The 21749-nt window shown below is 41.3% G+C and overlaps 1 protein-coding gene across 3 annotated transcripts in view; it reads left to right on the top strand.

Annotated features, from left to right (window-relative positions):
* Window positions 1–21749, top strand: part of gli2a (GLI family zinc finger 2a) — a 382695-nt gene that overhangs the window by 47588 nt on the left and 313358 nt on the right. For all 3 annotated transcript variants that reach the window (XM_059647512.1, XM_048535196.2, XM_048535193.2), the window contains exon 2: window positions 8683–8742. The gene's annotated coding sequence lies outside the window, so the exon portion shown is untranslated. The remainder of the gene's footprint in view (window positions 1–8682; window positions 8743–21749) is intronic.

The raw sequence follows: 21749 nt of genomic DNA, 5'->3' as shown, positions 1-21749 counted from the left end.
AAAAGTAAGCACACGCTACTATTTATCATTTGTGTGTCTGTAGAATTTGGTTCTAGGATTTTGAAATGAATTGTATTAACTTTTATGTAAAATAAAATCCCCCGAGGCTTGACATTTTAATATTGTATGTATAGAATGTATGGGTTTTTTTTGTTTATTTTGAACTAAAACCTAGATAGACACTGTAGGAAGACAGCATTTTACCCATTAACTCCCTGCACTGTTGTCCAGATGAAATTTTTTTTATCGAAAAGGATTGCCACCAATGTTACATGATTCGAAAGAGGCAGACTGAAACTGTATTATTCTTCAGTCTTTCATATAAACATGTTAATCGTGGTATACAAGCCTTAGACTTGCTTTCATTTGAATTCTGGAAGTGAGGGGGTTGCGAATATATCCACACACAAGTCATTATTTTCACTCTTGCCTGCCATCCAACATTTCTGAATTTCAGAGGTTTGATTGACGATGAGGAAGTACAGATCCACTGTAGATTGGCATCCCACAGTCACCCCCATCCGGCACCATGAGCAGTGTTTATAGAAACTTGGCTGTGTTCCAAGCTTACAGTCCGAGAACTGTTTGGGAAATAGATTCATGCTGAACTGAGACTAATCCAGTCAGATTCAGTTTGACTGGAGAACTGAAGTCCAAAACAGACAGAGTTGGGTATTCAATGATATGTCAGCAGGCATCTGGAAAAGTAAGATTTAGTTCGACAGTTAAGGTGAGACCTATCATCAGATATGGCTGTGTCATGTATTGGAGCATACTAGAGTTCTGCAGAGGCCCATGTGAGGACCACAACTATTCACGTTATAATTAACAGTTTGGACATTGGAACTGAGGGCTTTGTTGCTGAGTTTGCAGATGACACAAAGATAGGTGGAGGCTCAGGTAGCGTTGAGAAAGTGGAGAAGCTGCAAAAAGAATTGGACAGACTAGGAGAGTGGGAAAAGAAATAGCAGATGGAATACAGTGTGGGAAAGTGTGAGGTTATACACATTGATAGGAAGACTAGAAGTGTACATAATTTTCTAAATGGGCAAAGATTTCAAAAATCTGAAGTACAGACAGACTTAGGAGTCCTAGTTTAGGATTATCTTAAGGTTGGAATACCAGTTCAGTTGGCAGTTGGCATTCAGTTCAAGAGGGCTAGCATCTGATAGAAGAGACGCTTTGCTGATTCTATTTAAGGCTTGAGTCAGACCACACTTGGAATATTGTGAGAGTTTTGGGTCCTTGTATGTAAGGAAGAATGTGCTGGCATTAGAAAGAGTCCAGAAGAGGTTTACAAGAATGATCCCGGGAATGAAGGGCTTGTCACGTGAGGAGCAGTTGAGGAGTCTGGGTCTGTAATTGATAGAGTTTTAGAAGGATAAGGAGGGATTCAGTTGAAACTGAAAGGATACTGAATAGTGGATACTGGATAGAGTGGATGTAGAGATACTAGGATTCGAGAACACAGGCTCAGATTGAAGGGATGACATTTTAGAACTGAGTTGATGAGTTTCTTCAGCCAGAAGGTGGTGTATCTGTGGAACTCGTTACCACAGAAGGAAGTAGAGCCCAAGCCATTGAGTGAATTTAGGACAGTGATAGATAGGTTCTTGAGCAGTAAGTGGATTGAGGAATATGAGGAAAAGGCAGGAGAATGGGGTTGAGAAACATATCAGCCATAATCGACTGGTGGAGCAGACTGGATGGGCCGAATAGCCTAATTCTGCCCCTAAAACTTATGGTTTTATAGCATCATATCCGGCACTTACATTGCTGTTTCATAAGCTGACAAACCAGCTACATCTTTGAATCACATTTTGCATTTTGGTTTCAAACATCCAGTTTTTGTTTTTATCTTTTTCTTTCATTCAGTTTGGCTAGCGTTTAAAGTAATTTTGTTCACCTTAATCATATGAATGCTACATGACTGGCTATATCATTTGTGTGTTACAGAAGTATTGTTAAGAGATGTGATGATTTTACTGGCTTACTGTATTCAGTTTTAGGATCACGTCATTCACATTTTGTCCACATTGATGAAAACAGTTTTGAATAGTATGCCTGTCCCCAGGAAATGTGTTATAAGACAGTTACTTAGCCCAAATACTTGACCTAAATGCAGCTGAAACAAAGCACAAACCCATTTCAGTGTGGCCATTGCCTTCTGAAATTTATAAAAAGGATTGATTACAACTACTTTGCTCCATTCTACTTCACTAATTTTATACTGAAATGATAAAAGTTATTAGTCCTAGAAGGAAAAGATGTTTTTTATTTACTTTCAGGACCCATGTTAATATCACACACAAGGCACACCCTTCAGGAGGATCATGGCTGATCGTTGATCAATGCCACATTCCTGCTTTCTCTCTAAACCCATTTATGTCTTCAACATCTTAACATGTATATTTTTTGGCTTAAATATACACCGGCTTCCACAACCTTCTAATGAATTCTACCGGTCGACCACCCAGTGAAGCAAGAAATGTTTTGTCATCTCAGTCCCAAGTGGCTAACCCCAACACCTTGCCACTTTTTTACAGTGAGGCCCGGATTCATGTTGCGCTTCAAGCCTTATTTGCATAGACCTATGCATCAGAGGCCTTGATGGTCAAGATGGTGGCAGAGTAGAATGCTCCGGATGGAAATCCTCTGCTCATTGGTCCCTGTACATTTTTACCCTTTGTTTTCTCCCCTGTTTGCGGTTTTCCCCTTCCCCACACACCCCCGGCCTCCACTGTCCAGAGAGTGGAGTTGTGGTGGGCAGATGAGAACACGAGCCGAATCCTGTGGCGGAACCAGCACAGGCAGTGTGGCCTCGGGCCCGGGGCCCGCAGGCATGTCCCATGAGCCCCAGAACACTGCAAGCAGTGAGCCCCAGAGCAGCACATGGGCAGTGAGCCCTGGAGCAGCACATGGGCTGTGATCCCTGGAGCGGCCCGGGACCTGTGATCCCTGGAGCGGCCCGGGGCCTGTGAGCCCTGGAGCGGCCCGGGGCCTGTGAGCCCTGGAGCGGCCCGGGGCCTGTGAGCTCTGGAGCGGCCCGGGGCCTATGAGCCCTGGAGTGGCCCGGCGTCTGTGAGCCCTGGAGCGGCCCGGCGTCTGTGAGCCCTGAAGCGGCCCGGGGCCTGTGAGCCCTGGAGCGGCCCGGGGCCTGTGAGCCCTGGAGAGGGCCGGGGCCTGTGAGCCCTGGAGCAGCATGCGGAAGAATCCCCGCAGCAGCACATGGGAAGCAGCCCCCAGCACAGCGTGTAGGTGGCAAGTCCTGGGCGGAGACCGGTGTGAGGAGACAATCCTTGCCTTAGAACTTACCCTAGAACACTGTAATGTTAACCCTTAATATTTTCCTATTTTTAACTTATTTTCAACTCTGTAATTAAGTAACTACTATTCTTTGACTGTATCTAAGAATTGTTGCTAGGTACTCATACCTAAAATGTTGCCATAAGAAGGCAGATGTTGTAAAAGTTTTTACTGTACTCCTACAATGGAGTACAAGTGACAATAAATTAATACTGAGCCAATACTCAGATCTTTTGGTTGGGGTTGACCTACACTTGGTGACCTGTAGCAACATGTAAAAATAAAATTCTTAGCTGTACCTGGCCAACCTTATTGATCTACTAATAGAATGAAAACAATTCTTGAAAATCAGCTGCAGTAGTTTGCTGTAATAACTTGGCATTCAAGCTCATTCAGTGGCATACTTATACGGTGCACCATTCAGTAAATCAGCTCCTTCCATGTTACATTTTTACTGATGAATGTAATTTTTTTTTGAATGGTGGGCATACAACTTTTAATAACAATATTTGGGCGTTTTGTTTCCCTCGTGCCCCTCCTCTCTCCCCCCTTCCTGCTCAAAAGAGGGTTCATCAAAAAGCATATCAAGAAAAGTACTCATTTGAGATTACTGAAAGATAATGATTCTATTAGATAGACAACAACACTGTATGGTATTTAATGAGGTGCTTTAAGTCTAGACTGAAGGGAAGCAAAAAAATAAATCCTCGAACCAGATTTTGGCATCTATTCTCCTGGAAGGCTGAATTTGTGTACAAAAGAGCTTTTATTAGTGGAACAGGTGGAAACAACTCTGGCTCACCACATTTCTTTCCTGTCCTCTTGCTTAAATTTTACGGTACAGTGATTACTTGTAGTTCAGGAACTTTAAATTTTGGCAGCTTTTTACTCAATGTTTATATTTTTTCAAACAATTTTGCTTGTACTTTAGTCATATTGGTTCAACTAAATTTGGCTTTATCATTTAAAAGCATGTGCCACAGTGAAATTTATTTTGTGCCAATCACTGAACACTGTACTCGACGGTTATAATCTCTTCCAACCTGTTCTGTAAGGCAGAAGATACAAAAGCTTAAATACATGTACCAAACAGGTTCAAGAACAGCTACTTCACCATTGTTACTAGACTTTTGAATGGACCTCTCAAATTTCAAATCTAATGTTGATTCTGCTTTTTGTATACTTTTTTTTGCAGCCATAACTTTATGTTCCTTTATCTGTTCAATCACCTTTTGAACTTTGTGTCTGAGTAGTATGATCTGCCTGTACTGCATGCAAAACAAAACTTTTCACTGTACTTAAGCACATGTGACAATAATAAATTAGAAATTGTGCGTAGTCAAAGCACATTGTCGTCTATTGCATGATTAACTTAGCATGTATTATTAACTTTGATCCCATTGGATAATACACTACTAAAACAGTTATTGCATTACCCATTGAGTGATGAATTTGAAAGAAGACCTGTTTTGTCAAGCAGGAGGTGAATGGTCCTCGGTAGATGAGTAAAGAGATCATGTCTCAAAACTTTATTGTGTGAATATTCTAGCAGGTAGTTGAGACTGGATAATTGGAAAGCTGATCATGTAGTGTTGCTAAAACTGTCATGAGAATGAAAAATACTTCCTGATATTCAGGTTAGCCAACTTGAGCAAGTTTGTATTACCTTTCTGATCCCCCTTTCACCTAATAACTGAGGACCATTGTGAAAATGGTCTTCCACTTCATCCAACCTTCAGCAGTGTTGTTATCAAACAAACCAGCAGTGGATTTCCTGCATTTTCCACTTTATGCATGGTTTGCAGTCCTGTAAATACTCAATAAAAGCAGCCTGTAGGCAGAGCAATGAATGAATGAATGATGAATGAACGATTTATTTATTGTCACAAATGTCTTGAAAATGCAGCGAAACTTGTTTAATCACCACAGTCTGGCACCATTTTGAAGTACAGTAAGGATGTTTCAGGCATGGCTTCAGAGCTTCTGTAAAGTGTCCTGGTCTTCAAGAAGTCCCACTCTGGGAACAGCATTGACAATAACGATGGCCAGGAGATCCTAGCCTTGCTTGGAGCCTCACTGCCACTGCCAGTAGTCCAGGTTCCAGGCCTGAGCATGTTAACTGCTGGGATTCAGTTTGATCAATACATTTAATGGTTAGCATAGGGATAGAAGTTGGGTTTATAAGTTAAGAGTTTGGTGAGTGGCACCCTTGATTGATCAGTGGGTACAAACGGTGGGGCTAGAGAAGGGATCATTATAATTTTGTATGATGGTATAACTGGGTGAAATCTGAAATTTTGTCGGAAGGGGGATGGAGTGGGGTGGTGGTGAGTCCTTGGAAAAATGCGTGCTAGTGCTGCAGTTGAGGCTCTTATGTTATTAATCAGTCACTTCCATCTTCAGTTTCCAAGTTACCAAACCAGGTCCTTAAGGTAGAAAGAGTTGGATGAAGGCTCATTTCTCTCATGGACCCCCTTTGGGTGACTCCCCAATAGGTCTGAGCACTCCACCCAATCCAGTGATCCTTAATCCCCTTGTTCTTTACACCATAACAATACACTCCTTTCCCCCCCAAAACACCCCACCCATGGTTCTGCTGGGAAACATTTTCCTTTCTCTCTTTTCTGGTGGCAGACACTGCCTGAGAAATGTTGTGCCAAGTTTTTCATCCATCTGAGAATGACAAGAATAGGCACAGAGACAAAAATCTTACAGTCATAGAATCATAAAGATATGCAGCATGGAAACAGACCCCTTTGTTCAACTCATCCATGCTGACCAGATATCCTAAATAAATCTAGTCCCCTTTGCCAGCATTTGGCACATTATTCCTCTAAACTTTTCTTGTTCATATAACTGTCCAGATGCCTATTAAATGTTGTAATTGTACCAAACTCCACCACTTCTTCTGGCTGCTTGTTCCATAGACGCATCACCCTCTGCTTGAAAAAGTTGCCCCTCGGGTCCCTTCAAAGTCTTTCTCGTCTCACCCTGAACCCAAGCCCTCTGGTTTTGGATTCCCCCAGCCCAGAGATAAGACCTTGACTATTTACCATATCCATGCCCTTCATGCTTTTCTGAGGTCACCACTCAGCCTTGGATGCTCCAGAGAGAATAGCCCTAGTCTATTCAGCCTTTGCATATAACTCAAACCCTCCAAACCTGGCAACATCTTTTGGTAAACTTGAATTCTTATTGTCAATGAAGGGTCCAATCATATTCTAAATCATTGGTCTTAATTCAACATTCCTGCAAGTTGGCCGTGCTTAAAATTAAAAGTTTGAAAGCATATCACATGCAGCATTGCAACAGAAAAAAGGCTGAGAGAAAAGAGGGGCTATTCTGTGATGTATGGCTTCTGCTATTCTAAATAATTTATGTTTGGTTTTAATTCCTGCAGGGATATGGAAATCCTATAATGTGGTTGGTGGGTGTAGAATTCCCTTGTTGCAAAGGAGGGGAGAAAAGGTTTTGTGCATATTATATATGTGTTTTATATAATAAAGTTTATATATTTATATATATATATTTCTACACATACATAAAATTGTATGAATGAAGCCATTCAGAACGTCTGCAGCAGCCTAACCTCAATGAACTTGAATCCTTAGACCAGCTGTGGTTCGTCAGTCAACAAACAGGCCCGGTCACCCAATAAAGGAAGAGCTGTCAACCGTGGACACATTTAATAACTCCACTCAGGCTCTTTAGTTGGCTGGGGGTGGTGGTGGGATTGCAGGGGGAGTGCCAAGCGATAGTTATCATCCTCCTCTTATTATTTGCTCCTTGCAGTGTGGTGATTATCTAATTATTTCCTTCGCTGTGGTCGCTGATGACCAAAGCTGACCAGAACTTCCAGTCATTTATCAAGTGATTGATGTTGCATTTGCAAGTGTCAGGAGCCACCAGATAACACGAACAATGAAGACGTAGATTAAAAATAAACCTGTTGGCCCTTTACTTCGCAATTCAAGGCAGCCAGTACCAAACTACTTAAAGAATTGGAACATTGCTGCAGAATATTATCTTTATATTGCTTCAGAGCTACGTTTTGTCCTTTAAAAGAAAGTACTTTTTAAGGAACCTCTTTTGATTCTCTCGGTAATGCAAATCAGACCTTATAGAAGTGTCATAAAAAGACAAAGTGCTGCAGAAGCTTAGCAGGTCTGGCAGCATTAGCAGAGAAAGTAGCAGTGTTAACGTTTTGAATCTGATTTTACTTTTCTTCAGAACATTCATTTTGCAAAAGTGCTCAGTAAACTGCTTTGCAAAGTATTATTAAAAATTAGAAATATATATTGATCTTATTCTTCACAATATCATTAATAATTATGTGGTTTTGAAGCAATGACAGGGGTGAGTTTACTCATCTTGAATGAATGTGGGTGTTAAATAGATGGAACTTGCATTTTTACAATGCCATTTACAAGTGCAGATCATCTCACAATATTTCATAGCCAATGAAGTGGTTTGAGGTCTAGTCATTTGGAATGTAAAGTTCTTTGCTGGGCATTTATAAATCCACACGCATCTGAGTTAAAATATATGAGCACTTACAGTCGATGATCATGGTGTGCATACAAATCTGATATTTTTATACAATGTGGCTTTGTATGTAAATAATGATAGTTTTCAATTAGGAAGGGTGATAGTTATAGTGGAAAAATTGGCAACTTTGCCTACACAAACAAAACATAGCATTTAAAATAATTCCCTCTAAGTGAATCCCTTTGATACATTTCCGAGTTCTGTAAGGTGTGAGAAAATGCAAGTCTTTAATTCTCTCAGTACTCTTATTGAAAGTTGTTTTGTTTTACAAAAGAAATGGTGTAATCTTATTTCAAGATATTTTGGATTCATTGGAGGGACCATTTTCAGAAATATAGGCTGGTAGTCTGTGAAATGAGGCCACAGAGTTCGTTGACATGCTAGCTTTTTATTATAATAACAATAATAAGAAAAAGATGGAAGATCATTTTTATAGCAGGAGAGTATGTTCATGCTATTGCAAAACTTGCAGAATCCTAATAATTAAAGCCCATGTATTGTATAATTCTGCAAATGCACAGTGTACAAACAGAAAAAGATACAATGGAGTAGATGTTTCAGAAAATCGAAATTATTCAAAGACTGAGGTGATTTATTAAAAATGCTAACAGTAGCTTTACTTGTATTACTTTGAGGTGTTAAAAGTGCCATTTTCACAAATAGGTACAGCAGTTCTTTTATTTAGGGATACATCCTGAATTTGTACGTTTCATCTGCAGCGTTGTTGGAATGCGACCACTGTTTTATCCCAGAACTGCTGCATGTCACTGTGTAACCGTTAACATGCAATTTCATTAATACTTCTTTTTTGAATGTTCTGTTTGGCAGATGACTGCAAATATTCCGCAGTAAAGTGAAGAAACCCTAGTGCCCTTATTTGTAGGAAAGGTAAGTGAAATCAGAATCCACTTTCCTTGTCTTTTCAATTGTTAATTAATTCACAGCTGGTTGTCTTACTTTTTCGATATCTAAGAACATTCTTCTATGTTGCTAAAATTCAGTTCTAATAATTGATATTTGCTACCATCATATTATAACTTCTACAAATAGTATCACCGAGATCATTATTGAAGCATGTTGCAGTGGTACATTTCAAACTAATATTAGCAATTGGTGACAGAAGGAGGGTTACACTAACAATACTGCCCTGAATCAAGCAAAATGATTGCATGGCTTTGACAAGAAATTCCAATTTTTCAAGGAGACAAATCCACTGATTTTGGAAAGACAATCCCAAGTCAAATTTCCAATGAAGCAAGCAATGGATATGGGTGTGTGGGAGGGAAATCAGTTGCAGAATTGGTGAATGAATTCATACTGAGTTGCTAACCATATTGAACACAGACGCTTGGTTATAGTTTGCATGTGAAATGATGATGGAATTGAGAATAAACTTTGGAATCCTGCTCCACAGACATACCTTGTGGTCAAATCTTGCAACTCAATCGCGTCAGTTAATTTATCAGTTTATCACAGTAAGTTGATAAGTGTGAGGCTCATGCAGTTTCCTTACCTATGAGCCAGAAAGGCCAATTTCAAACTCCACCTGGTCCCGAGGTGTGTTCCAAGATAGCTGATCAGGTTCATCGTCTTAAAAAGATGAAGAGAACATGGCAGAGGTTATAGTAAAATAAAAGAAAAAGCTGAAAATACTCAACGAGTTAGCGAGCATCCATCGGCAGGAAGCAAATGTTTTCGCTTTACATTCATGACCTTTCACCAGAAGAGTTCTCATGAAAGGGTATTTTCTTGAACCCTTAACTCTGGACAGAATGTTGTTTTATTCAAGCCTAAGTGTGGAGGTAGATGTCAAAGATGGAGGGACATATGGTCTTATGCAATAATGTTTTTTATGAGCTTATTATATATTTATATGTTGATAATGTGCCGCATTCTATGGACAGGAAATAATGAGGCCTTCTGGGAAGATTTGGTGCCAAATTTAACAATATGCACAATCCTTTACTCTCGGCAACACAGGAAGCATCACTGAACATAAGCACATCACCCTTATCCATCTCTACTGTTTTTGGAGACCAGGCGGCAAGTTATTAGCAATGCTTTCATGGTGCCTCCCTAGAATCCTCATAAAAGGCAATCCAGCAGAGAAGGGGAGTACTTTTGTCTACAATAATACGGAGATGCCAACCTGACAAACAAAGGCAGACTCGAAAGCAGAAGTCAACACCCATGAGTGCTGCAAGAGGACAAATGCTTTACTTCCATTTAGCTCAGTTAGAGTGGGTACTGACTTCCTGCTCAGGGCACACAATGATGGTGTCAGCTGCACTGACTTTAGAGTGTGTTAGGAGATTTTTTTTGGAAGAAGAGCAGTGTGGGAATTCTCTCCAGGACTGTGACCAATATTTAACCCTGAGAGAACACAACTAACAATGATAGCATTTGAGGAAGACCAAGGGAATCCTGCTCCTTGGTTCTAATGACAGTCATGGGTTTCATTGATTGAAAGAACATGTTCAAAGGGCTACATATCTTATTCTTGTTTCTGTGTTGTTGTCTTGGCCAGTATTCATCCTTCAACCAACATCATTGAAACACATAAAGTGGCCCTCTACTTCGCTGTTTACATGTTCTTATATATTTCAGGTGATAAGTTGTCAAAACTCACTCGGTGTGACAGCGACGTTACAATAGAAACCATTGGAAGAAGCTTTCACTGGGCATTGCTCTCCCACAGTACCTCCACATTGATCCAAGTTCAGGATCAATTGTTTCAATTACAAATGACTTACATTTATATATAGCACTGTTCACAACCCTGGGGGTCCCAAAGTACACTGCATCCAATGAGTACTTTGCAGGCACAGGTGCTCACTGATCTATTAATGTTCGACTTACCAGCATGATCCTGTAAAGTGTAGTTTTAAAGATCTGACATGCAAGCATTTTCTTGTACTTAACGAATTTTTTATTGTATATTTATTTTGTATTGTCCTGCATCATGTTCTAACTGGTATACAAATCGACTTGTGAATGGACTCAAGAACAAACCCCATTTGCAACCCAGGGATTCTCTATATGGTCATTGTTGTACAGCAAAGTTCCACATTTAGAAAAATGTTGATGCCGGCTAACTCATAACCATCATCGTATTAGTTGAGGGATAAATATTACATAGAACATAGAACATAGAACATAGAACAGTACAACACAGAACAGGCCCTTCAGCCCACAATGTTGTGCCGACCATTGATCCTCATGTATGCACCCTCAAATTTCTGTGACCATATACATGTCCAGCAGTCTCTTAAATGACCCCAATGACCTTGCTTCCACAACTGCTGCTGGCAACGCATTCCATGCTCTCACAACTCTCTGCGTAAAGAACCTGCCTCTGACATCCCCTCTATACTTTCCACCAACCAGCTTAAAACTATGACCCCTCGTGCTAGCCATTTCTGCCCTGGGAAATAGTCTCTGGCTATCAACTCTATCTATGCCTCTCATTATCTTGTATACCTCAATTAGGTCCCCTCTCCTCCTCCTTTTCTCCAATGAAAAGAGACCGAGCTCAGTCAACCTCTCTTCATAAGATAAGCCCTCCAGTCCAGGCAGCATCCTGGTAAACCTCCTCTGAACCCTCTCCAAAGCATCCACATCTTTCCTATAATAGGGCGCCCAGAACTGGACGTAGTATTCCAAGTGCGGTCTAACCAAAGTTTTATAGAGCTGCAACAAGATCTCACGACTCTTAAACTCAATCCCCCTGTTAATGAAAGCCAAAACACCATATGCTTTTTTAACAACCCTGTCCACTTGGGTGGCCATTTTAAGGGATCTATGTATCTGCACACCAAGATCCCTCTGTTCCTCCACGCTGCCAAGAATCCTATCCTTAATCCTGTACTCAGCTTTCAAATTCGACCTTCCAAAATGCATCACCTCGCATTTATCCAGGTTGAACTCCATCTGCCACCTCTCAGCCCATCTCTGCATCCTGTCAATGTCCCGCTGCAGCCTACAACAGCCCTCTACACTGTCAACGACACCTCCGAACTTTGTGTCGTCTGCAAACTTGCTGACCCATCCTTCAATCCCCTCGTCCAAGTCATTAATAAAAATTACAAACAGTAGAGGCCCAAGGACAGAGCCCTGTGGAACTCCACTCACCACTGACTTCCAGGCAGAATATTTTCCTTCTACAACCACTCGCTGTCTTCTGTTGGCCAGCCAATTCTGTATCCAAGCAGCTAAGTTCCCCTGTATCCCATTCCTCCTGACCTTCTGAATGAGCCTACCATGGGGAACCTTATCAAATGCCTTACTGAAGTCCATATACACCACATCCACAGCTCGACCCTCATCAACTTTTCTAGTCACATCCTCAAAAAACTCGATAAGGTTTGTAAGGCATGACCTACCCCTCACAAAGCCGTGTTGACTGTATTTGATCAAGCCACGCTCTTCCAGATGGTCATAAATCTTATCCCTCAGAATCCTTTCTAACACCTTGCAGACGACAGACGTGAGACTTACCGGTCTATAATTGCCGGGGATTTCCCTATTTCCTTTCTTGAAGAGAGGAATTACATTTGCCTCTCTCCAGTCCTCAGGTACGACTCCAGTGGAGAGCGAGGATGCAAAGATCTTCGCAAGTGGCGAAGCAATTGCATTTCTCACTTCCCAAAGCAGCCGAGGACAAATCTGATCTGGGCCTGGCGACTTGTCAATCTTAATGTTTGACAAAATTTTCAGCACATCAGCTTCGTCTATCTCTATCCATTCCAGCATGCACACCTGCTCTTCAAAGGTTTCATTCACTACAAAGTTGGTTTCTTTCGTAAAGACAGAAGCAAAAAACTCATTTAGGGCTTCCCCTACCTCCTCAGGCTCCACACACAAGTTCCCTATGCTATCCCTGATCGGCCCTACTCTTTCTTTGACCATTCTCTTATTCCTCACGTAAGTGTAAAATGCCTTTGTGTTTTCCCGGATTCCTTCTGCCAAGCCTTTCTCGTGCCCCCTCCTGGCTCTCCTCAGACCATTTTTGAGCTCCTTCCTTGCCTGCATGTAATCCTCTCTAGCTGAACTTGACCCTAGCTTCCTCCACCTTATGTAAGCTACCTTCTTCCTTTTCACTAGAAGTTCCACCGCTCTCGTCATCCAAGGTTCCCTAATCTTACCCCTTCTTGCCTGTCTCAGAGGGACATATTTACTCATCACTCCCAACAACTGTTCCTTAAACCGTCTCCACATGTCTATAGTTCCCTTACCATGGAACAACTGCTCCCAGTCCATGGTTCCTAACTCATGTCTAATCGCATCATAGTTTCCTCTTCCCCAATTAAATATCCTCCCATTCTGCCTAATCCTCTCCTTCTCCATAGCTATGTAGAATGTGAGGCAGTTATGGTCACTATCACCAAAATGCTCTCCCACCACAAGATCTGATACCTGCCCCGGCTCGTTTCCGAGCACCAAGTCTAGAATGGCCTCTCCCCTCGTCGGCCTGTCAACGTACTGCGTTAGGAAACCCTCCTGAACACACCTTACAAAAACAGCTCCATTCAAATCTTCTGCTCGAAGGAGGTTCCAATCAATATTAGGAAAGTTAAAGTCACCCATTACAACAACCCTACTGCGTGCACACTTTTCCAAAATCTGTCGACCTATGCTTTCTTCAATCTCCCTGCTGCTATTGGGGGGCCTGTAGTAAACCCCTAACGAGGTGACTACTCCCTTGCTGTTCCTAATTTCCACCCATACTGACTCAGTAGGCAGATCTTCCTCGACAATGGAAGCTTCTGTATCTGTGATACCCTCTCTGATTAGTAGTGCTACACCCCCTCCTCTTTTTCCCCTCTCCCTATTCTTTTTAAATGTTCTAAACCCTGGAACATCCAGCAACCATTCCTGCCCATGAGAAACCCATGTCTCTGTTATGGCCACAACATCATAGCACCAGGTACTGATCCATGCTCTAAGTTCATCACTTTTATTCCTGATACTCCTTGCATTAAAGCAAACACACTTTAACCGATCCCTTGGTTCCTTCCCAGGAAAATCCTTCCCACTAGCTGGTCTACCTCTTGCTACTGCCTCACCTGCATCAACGCTCACCTCAGGTATACAGCTCAGGTTCCCACCCCCCTGCCATACTAGTTTAAACCCTCTCGAACTACTCGAGCAAACCTTCCACCCAGGACATTGGTCCCCTTCCAGTTCAGATGCAACCCGTCCTTCTTGTACAGGTCCCACCTTCCCCAGAAGGCATCCCAATTATCAACATATCTGAAGCCCTCCCTCCTACACCAGCTGCGTAGCCACGTGTTCAGCTGCGCCCGCTCCTTGTTCCTCACCTCACTATCTCGTGGCACCGGTAGTAAACCAGAGAACACTACTCTGTTCGTCCTGCTCTGCAGCTTCCATCCTAACTCCCTGAAATCACTTTTTATATCCTCAAACCTATTTCTGGCTATATCATTTGTGCCAATATGTAACACGATTTCTGGCTGTTCGCCCTCCCCTTTTAGAACTTTATACACCCGATCGGAAAACCAGCTCCAAAGTAGAGTTCTATCAGACTCAGTCTCTGTTTGTGTACTCGGGCAAAGGCCCCTGCTGTTCTTCAAAATAATGACTTTTATAAGCCCCCCACCCTGTCCCCAACCCAATAACTCAGTCAGGTACTCAATTTTACCAGCTTTTGCAAAAGGTGGCGCCATCTCCCTTAACATTCCCAACACCGCGCCCCCCCCACCCCACCCAGCCGTGCACCTGTGCAGCAGTGTCCTAGTGGGACCTGTCAGTCTGGAAGCTGTACTTAAGCCTCTGAAGTTGGTGCCTATTTGCAATTAGTTAAATAGTAGAGAGTATTCCACAGCATTATAAATACATTTAAAGCTTGCAGAATAGTGAATGGACTCTCAATATTGTCAAGTGAGTCAGTGAAAGTCCAAAGGACCATTGTCTAGTCTGTAAACCAACCCAATCATCATGCCTTAAGAGGGCAGATTGATGAAATAATTTTAATTGAATTGATCCCTAGTGACGTTCTGTAAAACTAGTGATGAAAAGTATGAATCTGAAATGAAACAGTTGAAGCCCTTGGCAAACATAGATCAGATTGTTAAGCAACAGTGGTTGAAGACCATATCCTGGAATTTGTAAAGGCAGTCAAGAGGATTTAATGGTTAATAGCCAACAGTGGCTGTCAATACACCTCTTAACCTGAACTGGCTGTGAAAAAATAATTTTACATTCATGGCTCTCTTGCAAAGCGATTATCCAGAAAATAAAAAAATTCTAGTTTTAGGCTTAGAAATAAAGTATTTAATTGGCTGTAAAGCACTCAAGGATATGTCAAGGTGGTGGAAGGCACTATCTAAAGGTAGGACCTTTTCTTTTCTTGCTTTTTAATCTCAGCAATGTTAATCATCACTGTTGCCAATGCAGAATTCCTGCTTTGTGTCAATAATTAAAATACCCCAAAAGACTCTGTCATTTTTTCATGCCGAGAGATATCTTATTGATGTAATGAGCCACCATTGAAATGATTTCTTATATTTTTCAACATTAACTATTCTGCTGGGGCATTGGAAGAAACAGCACAAATGCTGTGCTGGCCTTTGAAATGAACTTGGAAGAAATACTTTGAAGACGGTTATTAAATGTAACAACTGTTCTTTAGGACAAGTAATTAAAACTATTAAGTATAACTATTGTTAGGAGCTTCAGAGATTGGGAGGCATGAGCTGTAAACTGACACCATTGATGACAGGGTGCACCTAGACAGAAAATATGTTGGGAATAGAAAAGCTCTCGCTGTGACCATTTATGCTGATTCTTGGAGCAAGATATTAAATTGTGCTTAGCAACAGATTGAGCTTTATTATATAATGGCATTCCTAATTGCATTTGCTAAGAACTGTGTGTGTGTGTGTGTGTGTGTGTGTGTGTGTGTGTACTTAGTAACGTATCCATACTTTACTAACGGGTATTTTAGAGTCTGGATTTGAAGTAGTGGCATGTGGGTTTGGTTTGTGTGTCTGAAGGTGTTTAATGATTGACTTATAAGTATTTCAGTTGCCGTGGTGATTGCTTTTAGAGACAGTGAGACAGAGAATGGCTGGGCTATAGTGAAGTTTTGTTTTTGTTGCGAGAGCTTTTTATAACTGAACAAAATAAACAGGGGTGCATTAGGCTTAACGTGTACAAACTCAGAGATTTATTTTATTTTATTTTTATTACTGGAAACACACATAGCTTAGAAAAGATTTTAGGATTCAGCTTTGCAAAGCACTTGCTTTCAGAGAGAGAACTGTCAAGAAATAGGTTACTTCAGTGTAAGGAGTTCATTTTAAAGTTCTAGACCAGATGAGTTTGGTTGAAACTCTGAAGGGACTGTTTATGCTGAGAGAGTGTAAATGCAGTTGTGTGAGGATTCAAAGAAGAGGCGATCAAATTTTCAAGACCTGAAGATGGAAGCCGCAACTAAGTCAACCTTATATGTAATATAGAAGGAAATCTTCTCTTTGATTTGAAATTTGTAAAAGGGTGCGGTTTGGATCAATGGGATTGTAGTTTACGGTGCATTTTAATATCTTTAACTATGTGTTATATATAACTAGTTTGGTTTATTCTTTTTTGCATCACGAGCTTCTACTTTGTTGTTCATAGCAAATCTGCAGCATTGTGTGTTTGTGTCCCAGTTAAAGACCATCTCATTAAAACAAAAAAAAAACCAGCAAGCAGCATTTCAGACTATGATCTATCCTATCCAATAATAATATCAACTGCGATCATAAAAATGTATATATACTATATATTTTAAATATGCGTATGTATGTATATAAAAACACCCCTCCTTCCTTTCTGTTGTAGACAGATGATAGTGTTAATTTTGCTGAAAAGTTAGAACAAGTCAAGTCTTATGCATTCTACACGTGTTGCAGCATGAATCTGATCTAATCATCAGAATTAGATGAGATCATCTCTGCTTTGGCTTTTATATGTATTCATAGGTGGTACATTTATAGCTCCTGTCTTAGTTGAATTAGATAGTTCAATCATTTGTATTACAGACAATTTTTTTTAAAGTTCTTATTATTCATTTAATAATTCATTTTAGATATATCTTTTACTCTTTGTAAAGGAAAAAGACAGTAATGTAGTGTTCTTCACAATTCTGGAGTCTCAAAGAGTTTAACAATCAACAAAGTATTATTGAACTCACGAGGAATGTAGCTGTCATTCAGCACACAGGAAGATTCGAAGGGCAGTACTGTCCAGCTGAACTGTTTAAGGTTGGGTTTGAGGAATAAACATTTGCCAGGAGACTAAAAGAACCCTTCTGCTCTTCTTCATACAGTTCTCCCAAAATCTTGAGAGCATGGACGCAGATCAAACCTTAGTTTAATGTCTCATTTGCAAGATTGCACTTTTAATAATGCAGCATTCTATTCAGTCATTCATGTTTGTGTTCACTTAAGCATTATAAACTCAAATGATAAAAGGGTGTTTTCTTTTCAAGGAAAATGTTTCCTATTTTGCTGCAATATGGCACTTAAGGAAATTGTGTGCATCCACTTGTTTGTAATTATTAGAATGTTCTTTGATGTTTATTTAGTAGACACTGATCTGTGTGCTGTTCTTCCAGGATTCACCAAATCCCCAATAAATGTTTACGTCCAAATGAATAATCAACATTTTACTCAATGTACATGATGGTAATTACCATATACTCAATAGTCCTATAGGACTAAAGGTGTAAAATGGGCTTTCAGCCAGCCCTTTTTTTGGCAAACTTAGACTAAAATCTCTTACGTTTGCTCAGCGCGTAACATTTTTATAGGACACTTGTTTTCCACTTGTAGGCATTGTATCTCGACAGGCTACTGTTTGTACTTTGTACAAAGATGTATTTAATTATGTTTGGTTACTGAAGCGATCCCATTTACATTGGCGGGTGGTGAAGGGCGAGCGATGATATTCAGTTTCACATTACTGGTGTCAAAAAAATTGTGAATCATAGTCTACATTTTTGATCGCTGGATTTCTCCCAGCAGTAAAGCAAGGCTCATAGGGAAAGGAAAAGAGAAACATGTTGGCCAACGACCAAAGAAAACATCAGAGGACGTAGGCTGGAGCCATTAGCCATTTATTTTGCTGATCTAATTCTGTGACTACCATGTAACAATTGCTTGAGGTGGCGAAGCCATCAGTGGAAGTAATGCTGGAACATTATTGGGTGATCAGTCAGCCTCCAAGACCTTTCTGTTTGAGTAGCTGTATAGGCTCATTGATATTATGCAACGTCCCACCCAAGACATTATTGGCAAAGGAACCTTGACCTAGTTTAACTTCAAAGGAAGTGGCGTTTTCAGATTTTTGGCAGGGTGACTGAATGTGCATCCTCTGAACTGCTGCCAGTTTCACATTCATAATGTCTGTCATTATAGCACTTTTATTTTTAAATGGTGCCAGAATTAATGCAGTGACGCCTCGGGGACAGCAAGATGGAAATTTAAACAGGCTTGCCAAGGCCTGGGTTTTTCGTGATGGAACCTGCCTCTGGTGTGAAGCTAAGTTGCTTCCACAAGGATCTCCTTTCGTTGTTAGCTAAACTCAACTGGCTGGTGTTTGGAAGCTTCAGTTAAACCGGGCCACAGAGCGGGGAGGAAAGTTGCCAAGTTTTCCATTCCTTGCAAAAGCATGGATAACCACTCATCAGCAGCCACATTTAGGGAAGAACTTCCATTTATATTGTGCCATCCATCACTTCTACATCATTGTAAAATGCTTCACAGTCAATCAACCCACTTTTCTCACGGAAGCAGAGTGTGCAATTTGCACACAAGGTGGTCCCACAGACAGCAAAGAGCCAAATCACCTGCTTCTGGCCATATCAACTGAGGGATGAATGATCCCCAGACCATCTCTGGCAGAATCATGTTACATTTGCGAGAGAGCCAAACACAGCCCTCACCTAACAGCCAAATAATACAATTTTTCCAGTCCTTGGTACTAAGATTCTAAGAACTAGGAGCAGGAGCAGGTAATTTGATCCTTTGAACATTTCCTGCCATTGAGTATCATCATAGACGATGACTTTACATTCACCCCTATCTTGATATCCCTCAGTTTCCTCAGTGTCTAATATTTATTGATCTGAACCTTGATTATACTCAATAACAAAGCACTCACAGCCTTGCGAGGTACTGAACTCTGAGATTCACAATGCTCTAGTGAAGAGGTTCCACCTCATCTCAAATTGTGCGCAGCTTTGGTCTCCTCGAGGGAGGGTTGGTCTGCCTGTTGAGGGAGTACAGGAAAGATTTGCCCGACTGATTCCTGGGATGGCAGGACTGGCATATAGGGAGCGACTGGGTCAATTGGGACTATGTTTACTGGAGTTTGAGGGAGTTGGGGTGGTCTTACAGAAGACTATAGGAATCTGATGGGATTAGATGGGGTGGATATGGGGACGAAGGGGGTACTTTTGCTATGACTGGGCACTCCATAACCGGATTTTTTTTTTATTCATTCATGGGATGAGGGCGTCACTGGCTAGGCAGCATTTATTGCCCATGACTAATTGCCCAGAGGGCAGTTAAGAGTCAACCACATTGCTGTGGGTCTGGAGTCACATGTAGGCCAGACCAGGTAAGGATGGCAGTTTCCTTCCTTCCCTAAAGGGCATTAGTGAACCAGGCGAGTTTTTCCTGTAATTGACAATGGATTCATGGCCATCATTAGACTGTTAAATTCAGATATTAATTTCATTCAAATTCCACCATCTGCCATGTCAGGATTCGAACCCAGGTCCCCAGAACATTATCTGGGTCTAACAGTACAGTGATAATACCACGAGGTCATTGCCTCCCCTTAATGATCTGGGATTGGTGCATAGGCCTTTTGGGGTAGTCATGGGGAGAAGTTTCTTCACCCACAGGATGGTGGGCCTATGAAATTCACTGCGACAGAAGTGTTCTTTGTACAGGCTCCAGCTGTGCACTCCCCATGAGCCCACCTTTGGCCGCTGCCCAGACACACCTTGGCATGATATTTTGCCCTCTGTTGGTGGAGGTTCTTCCCTTTTCCAATGGGCATCTGGGCTGGAGAGTTTTGCACACCGCAGTCCCATGCAATCAGCTGATAAGGAAGTTCACCGGTTGCCAGGCCACGTGTAGTTTTACTGGCCTGGAGAAAGCAGCTTTTCAATTATACATAGAATATTTCCATTTGCAGTCCTTTTTATTTATTGGAAGGGGCTGCTCCTGAATTTCTAGGTGCATGTCAGTCTCATGCTCCTGATCTGCATGCACCCAGTGCAGGGAGGAGCAACCAAGTCTAAGGGCCGTCTCATGGCTGTACACCTGGGCCTGGCCATGATGGCCATCAACAAGCCCAGATAGTGCTTGTCATTTCTGGCCACCTGCCCCTCTTTCGCAGTTATGTTCACGCTCTGATGCCCCTGGAAAAGGAGCACGTAGTATTCACTGGCACGTAGAGGCCACTGGAGATCAGTGGGCACTACAGGGGCTAGGGTGCATCATCAGCCTGGACAAAGTTATTTTGATTTAGTAAGTTTCTGTTTCATGATGTCAGTTTCTGTTTGACTGTTAATTTGTGTTTTATTTCAGTATGGAGCCGTTTCATTACTATTTTTGACTTCCTGTTTAGTTCAAGAGTAGAGGAAGCTTTAACCTGTATCTAACGCTGTGCTGTCCCTGTCCTAGAAATGTTTGGAGATGACAATGTTGAGGAAACTTTACTTTCAGTTTAAAAAAGGGAGTTTTACTCTATACGTAACCCCATGCTGTCCCTCTCCCAGGAGTGTTTAATGTGGACTGTGTCGAGGAACCTTAACTTCCAGTTACTTTTAATTTAAAAAAGTAGAGTGAGCTTTACCCCGTATCTGACACCATACCACCCCAATCCTGGAAGTGTTTGATGGGGAAGATGTTGAGGGAATTTTATCTTCAGTTTTAAAGAATACAGGTAGTTTTCCTACAAGACAACAGTTGCGTTCTCGTGTGACCTTGCACTATAGAAAATCCCAATAGAAAGTTGGTTATAGGGAAATCGCTATACCTGTACTGCAGAAAGTTTGCGTTATACAAACAGCATCCACTATTCATCAAGCATGCTACAGCGAATTTGTATTAATGAACCGCACGTTATAGCAGAACTACCTGTACCGTGTTTTGCAATGTGGTGGGAGCAGTGAGTGAGATGATGATACTGTGGCACTAAGAGGTGTACTTTGTTCTGGCTTTCTTTTAATGAAGAAAGATTGAGACAGAGGTGATGAGTAGTCAGCTCAAAGCCAATAAAGTCGACAGCTTGTGAGGTCTTGGGTTTTCTTTTAATTTGGAACAGTTGAAGCAGCCTGAATGGGTGGGGTCAGACTCCGTAACAACCAGGATTTTTACGTTTGGCTTTCTGCAGTTGCTGGGGTCTTGAAGCTGGATGTGGAACCTCTTATTCCTGTCTCTGTAACAGCTAAAAGCTGGGGCTCTCTCCCTGCTCCAAGAATTGCATGTGACTCAATATGTTTTACTGAATTTGCCTTTGCCAAGGGTATGTTTATGGGATGTTACTGTATTGGGACAGTTAATTAGTAGTAGTTGATTTGTACATTAACTTTATTGAAATGCTTAACAAAATACATTTAAGCCAGTTTTTTTTAACTTTGTCTGTATTTTCACTGTATTTGTATGAAAAAAGTGTTTTGCACAAACTGGAATAGTTTGACCAATTGATTTGCATCCAAAACACAAAGCCTTACACTTAACCTTTAAAATAAGAAAAAAATAGGGTCTGGACTGTCTTCTTAATATATTTTGTGGGGGTTTGGTCTGTTCCATAACAGTGACTTTTGAGGCAATTTTATGTAAGGGGTAATCAGATTACTCTGTTGTATAGAAAAG

The sequence above is a fragment of the Stegostoma tigrinum genome, chromosome 7 (genome assembly GCF_030684315.1).
Source record: "Stegostoma tigrinum isolate sSteTig4 chromosome 7, sSteTig4.hap1, whole genome shotgun sequence".
Lineage (NCBI taxonomy): Eukaryota > Metazoa > Chordata > Chondrichthyes > Orectolobiformes > Stegostomatidae > Stegostoma > Stegostoma tigrinum.
Note: the sequence above shows the minus strand (reverse complement) of the source record. Positions and strands in the feature narration are given on the sequence as shown.